At 39.9% G+C, this 20,993-nt stretch overlaps 1 long non-coding RNA gene across 1 annotated transcript in view; it reads right to left on the bottom strand.

Annotated features, from left to right (window-relative positions):
- Positions 1-17,289: 17,289 nt before the first annotated feature.
- The window catches only part of LOC306830932, a 43,982-nt gene continuing 40,278 nt past the window's right edge, over positions 17,290-20,993 (bottom strand). Inside the window, exon 3 of the long non-coding RNA XR_013780037.1 lies at positions 17,290-17,916. This is a non-coding gene — a long non-coding RNA (uncharacterized lncRNA). The remainder of the gene's footprint in view (positions 17,917-20,993) is intronic.

Here is a 20,993-nt window from a genome sequence, read left to right as displayed (position 1 = left end):
CTGATTTTAAAAAATCGTTCCAGGAGAATTCAACGTCTATAACCGTTCAGTGTTGTACGAAGCTTCGCCACAGCCTCTCAGGTGCTTTAAGACTGCTCTGTTTTTAAATGCTGACATCTCCGTGCTCGTCCTGAGTTACTGTATATCTGCTTGGTTTTGCGGCGCAGCATGCAAGAAGACACCTCTTAGGGTCATAACCACAGCTAAAAAAAAACAAAACACCAGATGCCTTGTCCCCTCCCTTGAGGAAATGTAAAATACACACTTCCTCAGAAGAGCGTGCAGCATTCTGGAGGACTAATCCCGACCTGCACACTGCCTGCTTGTTGCCCTCTGGAAGGTGTTACAGGGCAAACTGACCAACAGTTCCTAAACCAAAGCCATAGTTGCAATTAACATGAACTCTGTTCAGTATGATAATGTTGCACATGTTACTGTTCCTGTGCAAAAATACAGTATGTGTTATGAGTGTGAAAATGTGTGATAATGTGTTTTTAATTTGTTATTTTATTATTGTTGTAATGTATTTATCTTTATCTCTTTTCATGTTCTGCGCCCTATGAGTTGTGTTGTCCTGTACAATCTCCAGTCATCCGTCCAGCCATCCAAAAAGGCTAATTGACATGTACACATAGCCAAACAAATAAAGTCATCTATGGCTCCTCCAGTAGCTATAAAACCCCTCAACCTGTCAGGGTAACGACTTCAATAGAGATCAGTATTCTGTCATTTGGAAAACCTGCGTGTTAGCTAAACTCAAAAAGTGATAGCCGAGCACAAACACTCCCTGATCGGAGACAGAAAAGGCTAAAAGAAAGCTTTTTAAAAATCTCTTTAGTTTTATTATAATATCGGATTAAGACGTCTACTTTAGCAACTCTGTATTTTAATGCTTAAATATATTCTTCACATGTAGTCACGTGACTCCCCTGTATGAACAGCTGTGTATGTGAGAGGTCCATGAGCAGGTGATGATGATCTGCTTGTCACTCATTGCCTGCTGTGCCTCTCTGTACCTTCATGAAATCACAGCCTGATGTCTCTCCTCACTCTATGCACAGCCAGGAGTGAGTGGTTTATTTTGTTTATGTTCTCAGTATGAAACTAATTAAAGTTGAATTCAGTGTCGAGGATTGAAGTATGTCTCAAGAGCTGAACGCTGAACATTATTCTCAACCTCTCTGACAGGAGACAGAAGAGAAACAAACAAGAGAAATCTGCAGCCTGAGTGCTCCTGGAAAGAAAAGCTGCACTGGAAACGTTTAAATGTCATCTCTGTGGGGCGCTCGGGGCCTCGTGGTTTGTTTGCGCGCCCAATGCAAAGAGGCAGGAAGCCCTTCTCTTTCTCTCTCCCACTGATGTCCTACTCTATCCACTGTACTGTCTCTATATTAAAAGCTTCAACGAAAAAAAAGTAAAACATCTTACAAAAAAAAAGGTCGAACATTTTTTGGGTTCATTTTCTTTAGATTGAGTTATAGATATTCATATTAGTATTTCTATGGAACTATTACTGTGGTTAAACTATTTGAGCATACATACATGGATTGACAAATGTGTAAAAAGCATTTATGGATCTGTGTTCTTATTTTCAAATAGTTTTGCCACAATAATCTCCATATATTTCCTTTTGTACATCATAATGCATCTCTTTCACTGATTTGTAGATTTGAGAGACATTGTCTGCAGATCTTAAAAACATTTAATATCTGTAAAGACTCTGTGATAAGCTCTCTTACAGTTTCTATTTATTCAACATGCAAACATTAATTCACTTTCTCTCCTCAGTGCTGCTGAACTGTACAAGATCTTGAAATCACTAGTCAGACAGTTGAGTTTAGCCGACCAATTAGAGCTGTAGTTGAGCTGTCTGTGTCAGTTAGTCTGCAGAGTCCTGCAGCACAGCAGCAGTCTGACTAACTCGCAGGAAGTGAGGAGAGGCTGAAGAGTTCAGGAGAAATAAGAGGAGCTGGAAGAGCTCAGCTGTTTGTTCAAGATGCTTTAACTCCTCTGCTAGTTTATAATAAGGTCAAAGGTCATTGTGGAGGGCAGCGACCCTTTCATGAGACTCATGAAACCATTACAGAGCTGGAGAGAGACGCTCCCTGGAGACAAACAGACAGAGGGAGCATGTGGTGTTACCTCTGACACATTATTGGTTTATAAGCTACTAAACCTAAAAGTTTGTTAAATAACCAAAAGGCAGACAAAAAGGAAAGGCTACAGCAAAAACAAACATCACACAGACATAAATGTATTTTTAGTTTGTTTTTGAATGTTTTTTTCTTGTATTTTTACTTGTTCTTTTTATAGTACCTTATTTATTTCGTACACGTGGGTTCTCTCCGTGTACTCCAGCATCCTCCCACTGTCCAAAGACATGCTCGTCAGGTTAATTGGTCGGCCCTGTGACCGACTGACGAACAGCCCAGGCTGCATCCCAGCTCTCAACCAACGACAGCTGGGATCAGCTCAAGCCCCCCATGACCCTGAATGCTATAAATGATGGATGGATGGATGAGTGTTATAACTGTATCTCAGTAAACAATCTGATTCATCATAATAGGGGAAAAAAAAGAAAACAAGTTGAATCGACTGCACAAATGTCTGAAACTTTTGTTCTTGGTGATCTAAAACTTACTCTTGTTTTATGTATATCTATTTTATTTATATCTATCTATCTATCTATCTATCTATCTATCTATCTATCTATCTATCTATCTATCTATCTATCTATCTATATATATATGATTACATTCCCACCTCACCTTCTGATCAGCTCCTTCAAAGTTATATTTTCTATCGATAAATAAGGAAGATGTAACATTATACTCAGATGAAGTATCTTCACAGCACGGTGTGTTCATTTAAATGTAAATGTTCTGTGTCTGAGGGAAGGATTTACAGAAACACTGTGGAAACACTTTAAAAAAAACAGGAATCATTTATTTAAAAGTTGTCTTTTGTTTGCAAAGGGCCATTTAAACTTTCAGTGTCTCTCTGAATCGCACAGATAGTTTCAAAAGTCCTCATTAAAATTGGAAGTAACTGAGGTAAGAGCTTGTTACTGCTCACAGACATGAAGCACCTGAGATGAAGGAAAGAAATTACCCAGAGAAGGAAATGGGTTAAGTGTAATGTATTGGGCAACACTTAGAAAAATAAAAGACAGAAACTAACTAGCATGAAGCACACAGTGACGATTTTCTTTTTACCTCAATGCAAACATTAAGCAGGAATTTAGCCGCTGCAATTTAAAAAAATATGCATTCATTTCAGAACTTAATTGATCATGATTGATGTGCACAACCCAAATTATATTACATTATACACACTCTTGATTGAATATCACAACACAACATTAAAGATCCCATATTATACCCAATACACTTCACCATGTTTCTCTAACTCTATGGGCCTGATTTACTAAAGGTTTGCGTGTATTAAAACGTGTGCAAACTTGATACCACCAGCAAAAAATTTGCTATCTGATCTACTAACAGTGTGCAGTGAGGATTGCATCTTTCATATGAGCAAAACAACACGTATTGTCCAAATAGTACGTTTGCCTTAATGAATATGCAAAACGAGGCGTTTCTGCCTCAGCTTGCAAAATACTGGGAGGAGAAAATGTAAAGAATGTCTGAATGTCTGAATTTAACACCTTTGAAAAGAACGTGCTAATCCAAGAGCCCCAGTGTTATGCACTGCAGGCAGCAGTTAGGAGGAGACATAGGCACAATAAAAGACATTCACAGCGTCTGCATTCTAAAGAATTTCAACATTGACACTAATGTCGTCCTATTTCCCTCTTCTCACCAACATTACATTTTAAACTGGACATTTCATTTTCTCGGGTTGCGTGTCCCTGGTGCGCTCCAGAGCACGCTCGTCTCTTCACTCTACAGCCCCCTCCCCTGCTGCTGCGCTGTGGGACGCTTGAATGGGGGGCTCACCATGCTTGTACCCCCAACTTCAGTACCTGTTGCCAGACACAGCGCTGACCAGCTTCTGGTGCGCAACGATGGCACGAGTGGCACACACACTGCCACAGAGGGCCGTGTTTAATACCGAGGTTTTATTATAAGCCACTTTTTTCCTTTTGTTATATTCAGATTTATCTGCCATTACTTGATACTGGACGTTCATTTGCCTCTCACTAATACCTATGTTGCGCTTGCAGTCGTCCAGCTTTCCGTCCAAACTCTCTGTGACGTAAACCAGTAGAACGCGCAAAAGCCTGACAGAAATACTACCGCCTCCACAAGGTTTGCACCTGACATCATTCACGCAAATGTTCTTAGTAAATCACCCGCAAAACGCCCACGAGCCAAACGTGCAAACTTTTGCAATGCACACGCAATTTAGTACTCTTTAATTGAGATCTTAGTAAATCAGGCCCTATGTGTCTCTAGTCTGTCGACAAACCCCACAATTATGAGAAAAGTCCATCCTCTCCATCTTCTGCCGGCTCCACTTTTCAATAAATGAGTGCTCAAACAGGCCATTTGGAGATTTTCTTTAAGACATCACAAAGGGCAGTAGCCCCTCCCCCAGGTGGGTGACACTCCCACAGCTAGGTGTTTGTTCTGCCCTCTGAGTCTGCCTTCTCACCGTAAACAATAGGACATGGAGCGAGAAAGCCAGAGCCATCCAAGGGGCGTGATGAGACGCAGCTCATTTACATATTTAAAGCTACGGACACAAAAACAGCCTGTTCTGAGCAGGGCTGAAATAGAGGGGTTTATTGACATGATCAGATACAGGATCAGAGTGGATTTACAACAAGAACACTTCACAAACGTTTTGAGGAGCTCTGAGAATTTAAACCTGTTAAAGGGGAGAATAAATTGACCTTTAATAGTAAAAAAGATCAACAACTCCATTTGACCTCTATTTTAGAGGAATATCAGGCAGGCAAGACACAAACTACAAAGTCACAGAGAACATGTTCAGCATGTCTTTCTGTGTAGCCTTTTTTGAGACACTTTTTGAAAAGTTTTCAAAATATTTTAGAAAGCTGGGCTTTTAAAAAGTGCCTCAGGCCATGTGGACCAGACCTGTTGGTGAACTTTACTCTCCAGTAGATTTTACATTTGTGTACATTCCTGTCTCTGATCACGGAGGAAATGTCATTTGGTTTCAGTTAATGTCAGCTGACACTCTCAGAAGCCGGTCAGAGCTCTCTGCTCTTCTATTAATATTAATGTCTGATCAAAAGGTTAACTCAGTTCAGTGTGTGAGCTTCATGAGCTATGCCACTCGTTCATTAGAGATGCAGTATTCCTGCAATTCACCTGTGTCTCAGCTTGATCCCTCTTTTCTCTATGCAGCCATTAATATATTCAAAACACATCCTGTAAATTAATTTGTGATAACGGAGTCAGATCGCAGCATGCAGTTAGAATAACAGTCTATTAATCCTGCTGATAAGATGACTAATTCATGATTGATTACTCATGGCTTCATTTAAACTATGTACAGGATAAGGTACACATGAACTGCTCCCTGCAGAGTAGAAAAAACACAACAACACAGAAGCTGCAGCTTCTACTGAATTCACGCCTCTGTACAGCAAGAAAAACGCGGGTTGGGCAGAACAACAAGGCTACAAAAAAAAGCTACTCTTCCAATCATTATTGCCATTGGACATATTTGTTGGGGCAAAATCCAATAATAAAAATTCAAATCAATCAGTGTTTAAAAACTCTGGATGAGCTCAGCAGCTTCAGAGATCACAGATATTGGAATTGAAAGAGAAAAAATCCATGTGAATAAAATAGTGGTCCGTTGGTAAGATTAATGGCACTGAAACCCTGAGAACACTTCCATGATACATGTCCAATATTTTCCTTTTAAAAAAATCCCCAAGAGGCACCAACAACATAAACACACCCAGGAGTTTATCTTCAGAAGCTAAATAAAGCCTGTTCCCGTCATGTGTGGAGAGCAACAACATGACTAAAACAGCCCAGCAATTACGTTCATCAAAGTATAGAAGAGCTTTTTTTATTGGTGATCTGAGGGGTCCGCCACATCCAACCACTCCAACAGAGCATTCACAACATCTCATTAGTGCTTTGAGACCGTGTGTTCATTAAAGGGGATGTGATGAGATTAAGGATCACAACTATAACACAATCAGTCCGTCCATTATTGCCTACATGTCTCTCTGAGAAGCAAACAAATCACTCATTAAAATTACAAAGTGTACATTGGGACAAATGAATTGGATTAATCTCTCAAGATAGAGCACCGTGCTGTCCTGCTGAGCAGTCGATCTATCCATTATCTATACTGCCATGTGTTGTAGGGAGGCTGGAGCCAATCCCAATTGTCATTGGGTATAAGGGGTTACACCATGGAATGGTTGTCAGTCAATCAAAGGGATAACATACAGAGATGGACAACCAGCCACATTCACACTGACGGGCAATTTAGAGTCACCAAATGACCTAACCAGTGTGTCTGTGGACCCCGGTGCGAGCTGGAGTACAGGAGGGAGCCCACACATGCTCTGGGAGAACTTACAAACTCTGCACAGAAAGGCCCTGTCAGATGGGGGATTTAAACCTATAACCATCTTGCTGTACACAATGGTGCAGCCTGCTGAAATACAGAACTATAAGCTTTGTTGAGCTTGAAGAGAAGCAAAGCAACATAAAGGAGCCTCAGGGAAGCAGAGGTCTTAATAATTAAACTGTGCACAGTGCAGGTATCAAATCCATTTCCTTTAACAAGCATCTTGTTTCTTATTCTTGACCACCTCCATCGTATAATAAAACTCACAAAAGCTGCTGACTCCACTGCCTCAGAAAACAAACAAAGACTACAAGAACACATTTGCACAATTAAATAAAAATCAAAAGAGAAATCGAAACACAAACTGAACTTGTTTTCCCTCTCGATGAAACCGTCTCAGTAGAATACTGACACCTGACCAGAACAACACAACAGCAAAATATCCTATGTTTCACAATCATCACTGCAGATAGCTTTGCACTATTTGGCAAAGAGCTGCATTAAAAAAAGCACATCAGTATTCAACATGAGTTCTGAGAAGTGAGGACACTGTGTTGCCTCCTTTGTGCAGTTTTAAAGAAACAGAGCTGCTGCAAAGTGGTTTAATCGGTTTCTATCTGCATTTCGCCCTGCAGCGGGAGTTACATGTTATTTTTTCATATTTAATGACACTTTGCTACACAGAAACCTCACTTCTTCTACTATAGCTTCAGGCTTTCACATGTTGGGGTAAAAAAAGATCAGTATAAAAATCTGTCAGAGGAGCTTGTCAGGGTGATGGGAAAGTCCAAGCTGCAGTGTCTGTAGGTGAAAGATTAAGTCAATGCAGAAGTGGGGAAAAAAAAAACGCAGTATATTTTGTCTCCACTTAAGGCTGGCTCATATAAAGACCTGAGCGTCACATCAAACATCCCGCTATTACTCTTTCTTTGGCTTCTCATTTACACAAAGAACAAAAACACCCAAAACACAAAGAAGCTCTCTGAGCTTCACTCACTTAATACTGTAAATATAACGTAAGGTGAAGAAGCCAAATATATTCTTCTTGATAAAAATAATGACCTAATACAGTAAGAGTTCTGTTAAAGCATGGCACGCTTTACATTGAAGTAAAAAGTTTAGCTTTGTGAGGTCTGTCCGCAAGAGAAGAAATAGCCATGAGGTACATTTATTAACATGCATACCTGTGTACAAACTTTGCCGACAAATTTCCCTCAAAGTCATCAAGGTTGTGTTTTGCTTGTTAGTTGAACAGAGGTGAGATCAATCACTTCTGATGTTTTTTAGGTTGTCTAAACGCAGATTGGCTTTAGTGTCCCGGCAACGAGCAGATGATTGATCCAGTATAGATATTGAGCTTCACGTCTGTGAGATGAATTGACACTGAACTTTATTGTCATTACACATACATACAAGAATACTGCAACGAAATGGGGTTTGGCATCTCACCAGAAGCTATGCTATGTCCAGAGTAACTACAGAATTTACAGATGATGTGAATTAAATAAATGCTATAAATATAAGTACATTCTACAGATTACGATATGCAGATGAAGGTGAAGTAACCTTGCTCTGCTAGATAACAGATACAGACTGTGGACAAATTGCGCAGGTTGATAATTTATTGAGGTAATCTGAACATACCATTCAGATTAAGTTGCAGTGGACAATAATACAGGTGGGTGAGAGACGTGTGTGTTTTATTAAGACAAATAAATCATCATCATACTACCATCAGAGGGGTCTTGGTATGTCATTTGCACAGATAATGTTCCTCCTGTATACTGGTGTCAACACAGACTTTTTTTTGATACTCTAAAGCCTGCTGATATGTGATTGGTCAATACAGCTTGGAATAAAAATAAGCTTGAGCTTGAAAAGCACTTTCCTAGTCTTCTGATTACTCAAAGTGCTTTTACACTGCAGGTTGCACCTACACATTCACACACTGAGCCATCAGAACTAATTCCCTTTATACACATTCACATGCAGCGGACGAAGCAACTTGGAGTTAAGTGTGTTGCCTGAAGGACACACTGGACATGTGGTTGAGCGACGACTGACTCAACCAACGGATCTATAGCCACCCCTTACTGTACTACAGAAACAAGGAACACTTCCCATGCTGAAAATCCAGACCCCCTCTACAGATTCTACTTTTCTTTGTAGACTCTGCAAATAGAAAAAAAGCATCCTTGATAGATCAGTTTATGAACATCTGTACAAACAGGGAAAACCATACCAAAGACTTTTTGTGTATTCTTTGTGCTGGATGATATCAACTGTGTAGGCCTGCAGGATAATGATAATGTCTTATCCATTAAAGAGCAAGACATAAAGACACCAGGAGGTGCGCTGTAATGATGAAGTTTATCACAGACTAACAGCTTCATCGATCACACAACAGAAAGCAGCAGAGACAACAACTGAGAAGAAGCCAAAGTACCTTTCAAACTGATGAAAATATACAGGGTCACCTCAGGGGTTGTTAGAATGAACAGATATCTGCGTGTATGTGTTGATTGTGTCCATTACTCTTCTCAGTGGGGACCTCACCAACAAAGTCCTCTCCATGATTATGAGACTGAACATCTGAGTCGCCTAATTATGAGCTAATTAATGTCGGATTACAGTTTGAAGGTTCAGGACCCTGTTGGAAAAATTAAATCAAGTTGCTGCTTGGTCAAAATTAGATTTGACAGATTGTGAGTAACAAGGATGTTCAAATAACGGCAACATTGTGAGAGTTCAGTTGACACTTGGTTTACCACCTCCTGTCAAAAAGTGGAGGTCAGCACTGATGTGTTTAAATAAAGATCATAGGACTCTATACGCGACTTAAAACGATGAGTCAAATGTCAGATTTTATCCTTCAGTTTTTCAGTCAAACACAGAGTTGTGTGTGTGTGAGCTTATGTCCTCCCATCTGCACTGCATGGAGGAAAAACAAAGATTCTCACAAAGCCTGAAAAACACACCAAAACACACTGAGCGGAATACAAATATTATTATCATCGCAGTGATGGAGATTTATCTGAGAGAGAAAAACACTCGATAGCATCCCTGCTGCCTCACTGGGATTGTTGTAAGAGTGTAAATCAACAGAAGAGGAGGAATCTCACCATCCTCTCACCGTCCAGATCAAAGCAGAGTCTCCACTTCTCAGTGAACCCCAGAAGAGAAAGAGAAAACTTCAATAGGGACACTGTGGTTCAAGGTCAGTGTGCTAACACAGTGGACCACAACAACCTCTGACCTCCACCTCAGCGGCAAGAAGAACACGAGGAAAACAATGAAGAAATCCTTCCTGCATATTATCCCATATGCTCTTTTGTCTTGAAAGAACGCTTGTTATGAATTGCTGCTATAATGATTGATTGGTTAACTAGTGGCAGCGAACTGCAAAGACTATGACAGACTGCAGCGCTCACAGAAAATTGGGGCTTACGCTCTCAGATTTGATCTCTCTTCATAATCAAATTAAAGAGTGAAAATAAGTGACCAGGATGAGATCATATTTTGATTACAATAATAAAAATGTTAGTTTTTTTGTCTGGTGTTCTGATATTTCATTCTTAAATGTCAAAAAAAGTTTCTAATCCAGGTTATCTCAAACGGACTTGTTGGAATCTGATAGATGGATGTTTAAAAAAAGTGTTTCTGCTGATGTTGCGTTTATATCAATTGATTCATCAATGCATTTTTATATATTGATCCCAATTCATATTCTATTTAGAAAAAAACATGAAATCAGGGCACAGATGACCTTGAAGTCAAGTTGTGCCCCGTATACGAAGGCTAATATACTTTCAGCTAACAGCCAGAGTTCAAGACCGACAGACGTTCCCACACGCCATTCCCCCCTCTCAATCCTGATTTCCCATTTTATACACTAAGGCATGTCTGAGCCCAATGATAATTGCAGCTGGTTAATATCACCTTAAGGACAAAGATCAGAGAAAAATAATAATAAAAAAAAACTGTGGACTGATTTAATCTTCAATGTGATGACATTCAGCTCTGCCGACCTTTGATGCGACAGCTTCAAATAAAAAAGAGCTGATGTGAATTTGACATCGATGAAAGTAAGAAATGAACCGTCTCTCATCATATCTTAAACGGATGTTCATTCTTGACCGTAGTGTAATGATTCAAATGTGATCTTTAGCTTTTTACTTTGTCTGAAACCAACATTTATCGCAGCATGCTTTAACAGATAAGGAGAGGAAGATTGATGTGAATATGTCACTGACAAACCTCATCAGACTGACTCCTTTGGGCTTGTGGCCTTCATCAGGGTCATCAAGAAAAAAGTTCTGCTGGAGCTTTTTGACCTCTTCAAGCCGCTCATTCTCCATGCTCCTGGGGAGTTGGTTCAGTTGTACCAGAAAACTTACTCTCTGATAAACCTCTAAGCTGTTTTTTACAGTCCCAAAAACACATCGTTATGCTTCTCCTTCCCATTGACACATGCACGCCTTACATTCAAATATTTATATTTCACTGCAGCTCTTCACCTCCAGCTGACAACAGTATGTTGATACACGCTATGCTCAGAGACAAACAGCAGGACATATGCATACATACATATATGCAGGATAAATAACCAGCTTCTATTGTCGTCAGCAAATAATGGGCGATGTTTTCAAACACCCTTTCCTTGCCCCGAACCCTCCTGTGATTCTAAAAATAATTAGATTTACCTTTAATGATGTTGTTTTTGAATGTATTTCCCTCCCTCACCCTCAAAAAGCCTGTTCTTTAAACATCAGTGGAGAGAAAGCTGCAGCCCGCCTCGCTTGAGGAAGACGGAGGAGGTGGAACAGAGACCTGTGATCATACTCAGTAATTAAAGACTGTGAGAAAATAATGAGAGCTCTTTCATCGTTCATGTAAGAAGTAAAATACAGATTCTCATGCTACACATTGTTATTTGTGCCTAGAACTGGAGTCATTGTTATGTGGCATTGGAATAGTCTTTTAAAAATAAAACATTGTGCAAAAATCTGCATTTAATTACATGATACTGTTGCCAGGCACAATGGAAACATAAGAATACTATTGAGTATAATTACAGACATTTACTCTGGGATTTAATACTTTGCAATTGAAGGAAGAATGTGCGACTTTTTGATCCAGAAGATGTCGCCCTTGAGCACCGGCATTTAAAAACCAAAACAAACTGGTGTTCGACGACACCTCCGGCATACTGAAGCCTCCGCTCTCCTCCAGCGACACACCTCCAACCCCTCTCCAGACACACCATAATTAAGCACCATTAAGCTTGCATTGATTTGTTAGCAGGCTAATGTTAGCACGCTTTAGTTTGCTCAAACACAGAATGATCGTGATCTAAAGACCGTCCATGTATACAGTACATGATATAAACACGGCTGTGAAAAGCGTACAGCTGGTGGGACTCACGCTTCTCACTCATTGTAGACGGTCAGGACAAAGAGAGACATTTACACAGGAGAGTGGAGTTCTGTTGTTTTCTGTGAAAAATGCTGCACATGCTTCCTCTAAACCCAAATCATTATAATGCATCTTTTGAGGAAGTTTTAAAAGAAAACTGACAGCAGCCATGTTGGTTTTATTCTGTGCAGAGATCTGTAATTGACACTCTTTTTGATGTAATGTACCATGTGCTACCTGATGACATCCTCCGTTTGAAGTTGTGACGTCCTTATTTCAAGGTCAGGGCAAAAACAAGTTCACTACTTTTCATTGAAACAGTCCAAAATCACCGGAGAAGCACTGATGTGGACTTTCAATCCCAACCACTTGCTGTTTTCATTCATAATTAATGAGTCAAGTTCAGCCAAAAAATCCCACATTCGCAAGGCAAAATTGGACCCTGACCAAGGGCTGATTGAAACCAGCCTGAATCAGGCCATGGTTGGATTCCTTTGTGCTGTGATTGACAGTCGGAGAATAACAAGGCCTTCACATCATCGTTCATGCCTTTCTGTCTGCTGCACAGAAGAGTCTTACAGAGAGCAGCAGGGAGCCTCATTTATAAAAAGAATACACAGGTGGGACACCATTTACTGAGCTGTCCAATAGTTAAGTAGTTATTTTAATATACTTTATCTTTTGAGGATTTAAATAATATATATATCTAATATTTAGTTATACTAAGACACAGCAGTGTCTTGCAGCCTTGTTGATAGATAGATAGATAGATAGATACTTTATTGATCCCGAGGGAAATTCAGGGCATGATTGGACTGTGTTTGAGCGTCATAACTATGAGCACAGACTTTTAATTTAAGTGATTTAGGACCTAATATTTCAATGGGTTAATAAGTTCAAATGTATTATAAGTTATTCACTGAGGAGAGAGTAGATTTAGAAACTTAGTTGGCATCATGAACATAAAGACTGAGCTTCCATCAGTGTTGGCTCACGACAACAAAAAGACCAACACAAGAGCCAAAACTTATTAGCACTGGGACGTTTTGCCAGAACAGATTTGTGACCCTCGTTATTTCTGAAAAAATTCAATCTGACATCAACTCATAGAACAAAAAATAGCATTAAAGATACTCTCCCACATACACTTAAAGGCAGGTTTGGTTTTCTCCTTTAGGTTTTGGTTGAAAGTCCTGACAGAAATTAATAACTGATGTGCTCTGAAAAAGAAAACATGTGAATGTGAAAACTTTGACCAATGTCCGCCACAAGGTACCAATCTGATGAACCAATCACGTTGCTATTGAGGGAGCACAGAGGGGAGGAGGTGGGAGTTGACTGAGCATTGGGAGACTTATCAACTCTACCTTTAAAGAACTAATCTGTATTAAATGATACAGTTCTCTTCCTCTGTGATCAGACATGAAGGAAACCTGCTGTGTTGAAGCTTCTCTGACAACAAAGCAGCAGCCAGTATGTCCTCCTTCTAACTTTAGATTCTGCTCCTGAATGCTCTGGATTTGTTTTGGCCAGAGAAGGTACTGCAGGTGGTTTTAAGGCTCCCCAACGCAATCATTTTGGGCGTGCCTCGGTTTGCCAGATATGAGAGCAGTTATCAGGTCAAAGCAACTGGTGTTGCAGCGATGGAAGCGGGCAGTGGAACTGCTTCAGAAATAATGAATGAACTCCTGGGGCCCAACCCTGGTCTGGACCCAACACCACATCTGGACATCCTGACCTGCAAACAGACAGCAAACTCCACCTGCCTGACTTAACAACAAACCTTTAATAATAAAAGAACACGCTGACTTGTAACTCCTGAATTATCCAGCTATAACAATACATTTGGTTGTAAAGTTGTTATTGCTCGGGTAGTGTGCGCTTTTCAGGCCGATGTGTTTACAAGCTGCAACAGACCACTCAGGGCGTGGTCACACTGGCAATCTGTATCATGTCTCAGCTGTGTTTAGTAAGAAATGTAACATGTTCTTTCACACTTTAACAAATAACTGGATTCAGCAGTGTGCATAGTATGCCACATAAACAGCTGCTTTGCTTCTCAGCTGTGCTTATCACGCATGCTCATCTGCAGCCATGGGGAATCTGAGACTGGACTCACACACTGAAACAGAGAGAGGAGCTCATACTGTATTTCCACCAGTGCAGTATTCTCTGTGTGCCCTTGTTAGTTTGCATGTGGGAATTGTGGGGGGTATTCAGCTAAATAAAAGGCTTTTAGCAAGTCAAGCAGCTGTTGACTCAGAGTGCAACAGATGCAGAATAACATCAACACACTGCCGATGATCTCTCAGTAACTCCCTGAGGACCAGGACAACCACGGGAAATAATAAATACACATCGGTATGGGTCCATGCACACTGCTCCCTCCCTGACTCTCTGAGCTCTCCCCTGACCAGGTGGAGGGGGATGACAATGGTACACAATCACTGCTGTTTACACAGCAGTTTACTCTCATAGCTACGGAAGTTTGACAGCTAAATTGGCAACTAGATAAAGTATAGGTGAGGTTCTGCTTTTTTAAGTTCTGAGACCTGTTCTGTAAACCAGGACACTCTTAAAAAAGAGATTTTTAATTTCAGTGATTTTTTATTCTCCCTATAATAAAGGTAAATAAAAGTTAAATGAAATAAACCTGGCCTTTTATTTCCTATTGTAAGAGCCAGCTAATATAAATTATAATTATATAGTATAATATATAATATAAGCGGTTGCATCCTTTTTTTAACGTTGTCATATGTCCTCAAAGCGAAACTGTGCGAGCTGAGAATATTTTAGGTGCCCGATCTGTCTTGGATTGGCTCCATCGGTCCTCTTTGTACTCTTTTAGCATCTTTAAATGCAGATAAGCCAACAGAGCACAGTAAGTTTGCAACATGAGAGAAGTAAGGTTAACAACCATTTATAATATATGCATCAACACAGTCTGCATAAACAAACGGCACCGGCACTGAGTTGCAGAAGTTTTCATCACTTTATGTTTAACTTGTGTACATTTATTTCATGGTCCACAGACTGGTGTCATACTGAAGGCTTCCCACAGAGCTTGGTCTCACTGACTGACTCTAAATGATTTCTCAGACAGCACTCACAGCCAGACTCCATAAAAAACAACTTTGAAATGAAGAATGGAGATGATGAAAGTCACGAAACATGGACATAAAAAAACAACAAGTCATTAAATGTGGATGTAAACAAAAAAAAACCTGTCTTGTTGTGATGTCTACTGTTGTGTAAGCAAATCTCAGAGAGATTTAAGTGTGGCTGAATGTCTGGTTTCATTCTGAACCTTCAGGAAAAATAAAAGCAGTTATTAGACTGCAACTGTATTTATGCAATTATTTTACTGTAGGTTTTAAATGACTATGAGAAGGCTTTAAACTTTTTATTACTTATTTGACATTTTTATTTCACAAGGACACTTGCAGAACATTGCCTCATGAGTAAAATGCTAAGTAGATGCCCAACATACAGGTTTCTAGCAGAGGCTCATTTACAAAGCTGGACTCAAAGCGCATTTATACAGCGGGTCACACACATTCAATCTCATCAACACACTGATGGTAGACGCTTCTTTGTAAAGTGACCATCAGAAGTAACTACTGTCACCCATTCATTACTGATCAAAAGAAGAGGCCTCTGTTTAAGATGAGTGCAACAAACCATTCTGTTCGGTATTATTCTGCGTCACAAGACAGTTGATGGTGTTGATGCTGCGCTGAAACAAACGCTTCTTTAACCAGCTTCTCTGTATCCAACATCTCTGTATGCAACATATCTATAGTATATCCAGCATCTCTGTATGCAACATCTTTGTATCCACCATCGCTGAAGCATCTTGTTATTCAGTATGCAATCTCATATTACCTAAATGACATCAATACAGTGAGAACTTGGCATGTAATTGGGTGTTTAGCTTTTCAAGCCTTTTGATTAAACTTATCCGATTACCCACAACCCCCTGGTTTCATCAGGGAAGCAATTATCTCCTCACAGACCAGTGGCCAACTCATGAACAGTATCTAATCAGAATGTTGTGGCTGTTTCTACTGGCTGAGCACAGTGACAGAGGACAGCGATAACAGTGTTAGAACAGGATCGAAAGCTTAAACACACTCGACAAACACAGTTCAACATGACACGTACATATAAAGCAATACATATTCTATTATTTATGATCATGAGGAGAAAGGTTACACCTGTGAAATCTCACCACAACAAATCGATTTCAAACCTGCACTATAACAGTTTAACAATTCATTAAGTAAATGTTTTGTATTGCCACAAAACTGCCAGCAACCCGATTTATTGATCAACTGTTAAATGTCCCATATTATGTTTTTTTAACACAAATATTTGTCTCTAATCTGTCTACAAACCCCCCATTGATGAGAAAAGTCCATCCTCTCCGTCTTCTGCCTGCTCCATTTTTCAGAAAATGTGTGCTCAAACAGGCCATTTGGAGATTTTTCCTTCATGACATCACAAAGGGCAGTAGCCCCTCCCCCAGGTGGGTGACACTCCCACAGCTAGGTGTTTGTTCTGCCCTCTGAGTCTGCCTTCTCACCGTAAACAATAGGACATGGAGTGAGAAAGCCTAAGACATCCAGGCCCTTCCAGAGAGGGGGCGTGGTCAGACACAGCTCATTTACATATTTAAAGCTACAGACACAGAAACAGCCTGTTCTGAGCAGAGCTGAAATCGAGGCGTTTATAGACATGATCAGATACAGGATCAGAGTGGATTTACAACAACACACTTCACGGACGTTTTGAGGAGCTCTGAGACTTGTTGAAAAGGAAGAGAATATGTGACCTTTAACCATCTTATTTTCCTGTATTTGCAATTTCATTTTTACATCTGACCGGTATTATGCAGCAGCATCTGAGACAAGCAGATAAACACACACACTCACACACACACACAGAGCTACCCATGAAACGATCGTCTCTGAACTGTGACAAATCAAACTGAACCCATCTGTTGTCTCAGTGGAGCATGATTTGTTGATCATTTCCAGGTGTTGTAGTAGTCACAGTTTTACAAACAATCAGCTGTGAATTGGACGAATGTATTGTTTTCTGAAAATTACTAAATGTATTGTGTTCTGAAAATTAATTCATGTATTGTTCTCTGTAATTCTAGAGTTATAAATAAAACTCAGCTGCTTAACGTAGACTCTTGTATATCAGAACTGAAAACAAAGTTTATCCAGCTCAAATAAAAAATGTGATGATGAAACACTTCATATCGTTTAAGAAGAACTTCTCTCTTTAAGTGCCACCCTTTGTGTTAGTGGGAATCTCACTGTGCTCAAACACGACATCAGAGTATTATCCAGTGGCTTCAGAGATTATTATTCAAAATTATTCAAATAACTAAAACAGTTGGTCTCAGTACTTTTCCCAGGATAGAAACCCAATCCAAACAGTTCTGTTTGATACATAAAATGATTCACATTTGTCTACAAAATGAGCAAACAGCCCGGCGCCAAAAACTCTCATCTGGCCCTATGAGGAATATAGATCAGCATGAATAATGAAGAGAAACCCTACAACTGTAACTCAACACAGTAAATGTCAAATGTACAATACTCTGTCCAAATGGTGTTTTGCATCATAGATATGAATACATGATGACGTCTGGAGGACTTGTTATCCCTAAAAATAATTAAATATAACAGAGCATCTTTAAACATGTTTAAACCCAACAACATGATATATCTTAATAGACAGCTAATTTAAACCAGAATTCACAGAAAATACATCAACTTAGATTGTTTCTTCAAGGAAAGAAAATCTTCCTCCCAGGGTACAGATGGCCTTGTGTTTATTTGGCGCCCCATGTGGGAGGCTGTAGTCCACCATGCGGACTGAACCTTGGTTCAAGTCCTGCCTGTGGCTCCTTTCCCACGTCATCCTCACTCTGTCTATATCCCTGGTTTCCTTCTCTGTCCTGTTCTGTTGAATAAGAAAAGGCATAAGAAAGTTAGTAAGGGAACTCAGGTTCATTGCTCAAAAATGATTTGAAGAAATAAAACATTTCAGCTAAATATCTTCAACATGGCAGTGACGTTAACGCTTGTTTCAGAGACAACTCAGAATCTGTAAAGGCACAAACTTAAATTAAAAACATGAACTACTGTTCTGAGTACTGAGAATATATACCGTAAAAAAAAATATTTCCCACATCGTCCGCCCCTGCCCAACTGGATCCATTTTGATTTGTCCACATTTTAAAAGGAGAACTTTAAGATCACATCGGAATAAACAGAAAAACATTGCTTTTTCTTTCTGAGGTTGGTTTGCTCTTCGTTTGGTGCCTGTTTTGACTTTCCTGAATCCGTAAATTGCGTTTTAATTTTACATTTACCAGACGCTGTGTGCGTTTACTTGTGTGGTTTCCTGTCTGGGTTGTCATATTCTTTCTACCCTGACACATGCCTGCAGCGTACTCCGTTAGCGTATTTAAAACAAAGCAGAGGGTAGTGGCGCGCTCCAGAAATGGACCTCACATATGTGGAGATTTTAAGTAATTTTTGGAGGAAATCACAATTTAAAGATAACAGAATCACTGAAAAAAGACAGACACGTCCTGTGGTATTCTTTTCAAATAAATTATCCACAAACCTAACTGAGGTTTCCTTAAAAAAAGCAGCAAAGAAGAAGAAGTGTGAGCTGGAAGAAAGACACAGTAACACAAGCCTCAAACAACAGAAATGAAGTAATGAGATTTAGAAAACCATAGCAAAGCCCAGAGCACTTCAATCACTTTAATCCTCTCCTGTAAGGACAATGAATTCATGAAGACAATAATAAACCCTTATTACATTTTCTAGAAGAATCCATCGACAAAGCTTTAGCCAATGTTTACCTCCTGAATTACAAATGTAAATGAAGACATGATCCTGCTTGTGTAATTTGCTAAATACATTTCCCTTTGGTGAGTGAGTAATAATACAAAAGAGCTCTGACACAAAGCTTGACTGCCACTGGAGAGGTCTGCGTCACACGAGGAAGCTCAGTAAGGGTTGTGTTTTATAACGTGGGAGTCTCTGGGTGTTCGCTCATTAGTAATAGTGCCTGGCAGCACTTAAGACTGGGCAAAGAAGGGGAGAGCATTTCAACCGAAAAAGCTGGATGTGAGGACACTACAACAGCTTTGTTTTGAAGTATTTCTGTTTGTAAAGCACTGGGCATTGCCTTGTGTCTGAACAGCGCTATATCAATAAACTTGCCTTGCATGTTACAAAAAAACCGAGATGAGGCCAGAGAGGAGATGAAGACTGACTGTGCGCATGAAGAATATATGTTGAACAGAAAGAGCAGGGACCTCATTTAATAAAGACAGCACAGCTTTTATATTAAATGATGGCTTACACTGTATCTGACTGAAAAGCTCACAGTATCCCTCTCCAAAGCTGAACCAAGTTCAGCACAGAGCTCCTGCATGATTGCACTTGGCTATATGAAGTATCTCATAAGCCAGCCACTGTCTTGGGCCACCAGCTCCTTAGTGAAAAATTACGACCTTACATTTTTCTGGCAATCAGGTTTATCTCAGGAAAATGTTGCATTTTGGACCTCTGTAAGAAACATGAAAGACGCAAAAAAACTGGACAAAACTAACAGGATTAAAAAGTGTTTTGCGACACGTTCAGGCACACAGTTATGACCCACTAAAAATAACTTCCACGACCCACCTCTTGGTCCCAACACACTGGTTGAGCACCATTGCTTTCCAGAACTGTGTAGCTCTCACTTAGAGCGAGAGAGAGATCTATCAGATGACAATTGCCACCATTCATTTCACATTACATGCAACAGCTGTAAGTTCCCTAACAATGTTACGTTATAGGAGTTTTTTTTTCCTTTTTGTGACCTCGCCTTTTGTCATTGTATTCTGGGAATGTCAAGATTTACCTTTTAGGAGGGTCCTTACTCCCTGCTCTCAATGTTAATTCAATTCAATTTTGATGCTTGTGGACTCATAGCCTTTTAGTGCAGGATTTAACAAAAGATGGGCAGCACAATCAGGCATCCGGACAAGAAAATCTCAGAAACGTAGCCTGTAAGAGCTCTGCCACAAATGTAACTAAACTGAGGAGACAGATGGATCGCACTGCTGCAGCACTTCCTGTCAGCAGCTGGCTGATTTTCAACTGGAAGGATTTAGATCTTATAAGGATGTCACAGTACACAGACAGCCGGTGAAATGGCTGAACGTCAGTCAACTTACCAACAGGTGAGACAGCTGACAGCCACAGAATGAACACTCAAAGAAAAAAAAAATCAGCTGCAGCCTTTGTAGAGAAAATTAGAGATTGCTTTTAGAAAGTGACCTCTCACATATTTATCACTACAACTTCAATGTATGAGCAAAAATGAGTGTCAAACCAGATTTCCTTTTCAGCTCTCACATTTATTGTTTAACATACACTAGAAATAGTGATAGGCTGAATTTCCCAATGTGAGGATGTATTTATTTATTTTTTTATTCTTTATTTAGCTTGAGTTTAGAGCCTTGCACATCTGAGCTGCAGCTTACATCGCTGAGCTGCTGAGGCCGTATAACACCAGCACGTCCCGGTGGTCCTCTGATTAGAGTCTGTAGACAAAAGGAGACTGTTCCTTTGAGGTTGTGGCACCTACATTTTGCAACCGTCTTCCACTGGATCCGAGAGCCGTAATGAACTCTACGAACACTTTTTAAAAAGCTCTGTTCAGACTATGTTTGATCCGTCTAGATTATATGTAACTGTCTGTTTGTTACATCTCTGCTCATTTCTTTATTGTGAAGCACTTTGTGACGTCTCTTCTTGAAAGGTGCTATATAAATCAACTTTACTTACTCACCACTTACTTAGACAATAAAGTACAAGAAATAAAAAAAAGCAAGCTTCATATCTGTGTTGTCTCTGTCCTGCTGATAAGCACAGAAAAGAAAGAAAATGGGCCTCTGTGCGCAGCAAGCCCTGCTTTCCAAAGAGCTGGAGTTGACTTGAAGTGTCTCCAAGCCTCTCTTCAAGCTTCACAGG

The sequence above is a fragment of the Symphodus melops genome, assembly GCF_947650265.1.
Source record: "Symphodus melops genome assembly, chromosome: 10".
Taxonomy (NCBI): Eukaryota; Metazoa; Chordata; class Actinopteri; order Labriformes; family Labridae; genus Symphodus; species Symphodus melops.
The sequence above is the reverse complement of the archived record's forward strand: the minus strand, read 5'-3'. Positions and strand labels throughout refer to the sequence as shown.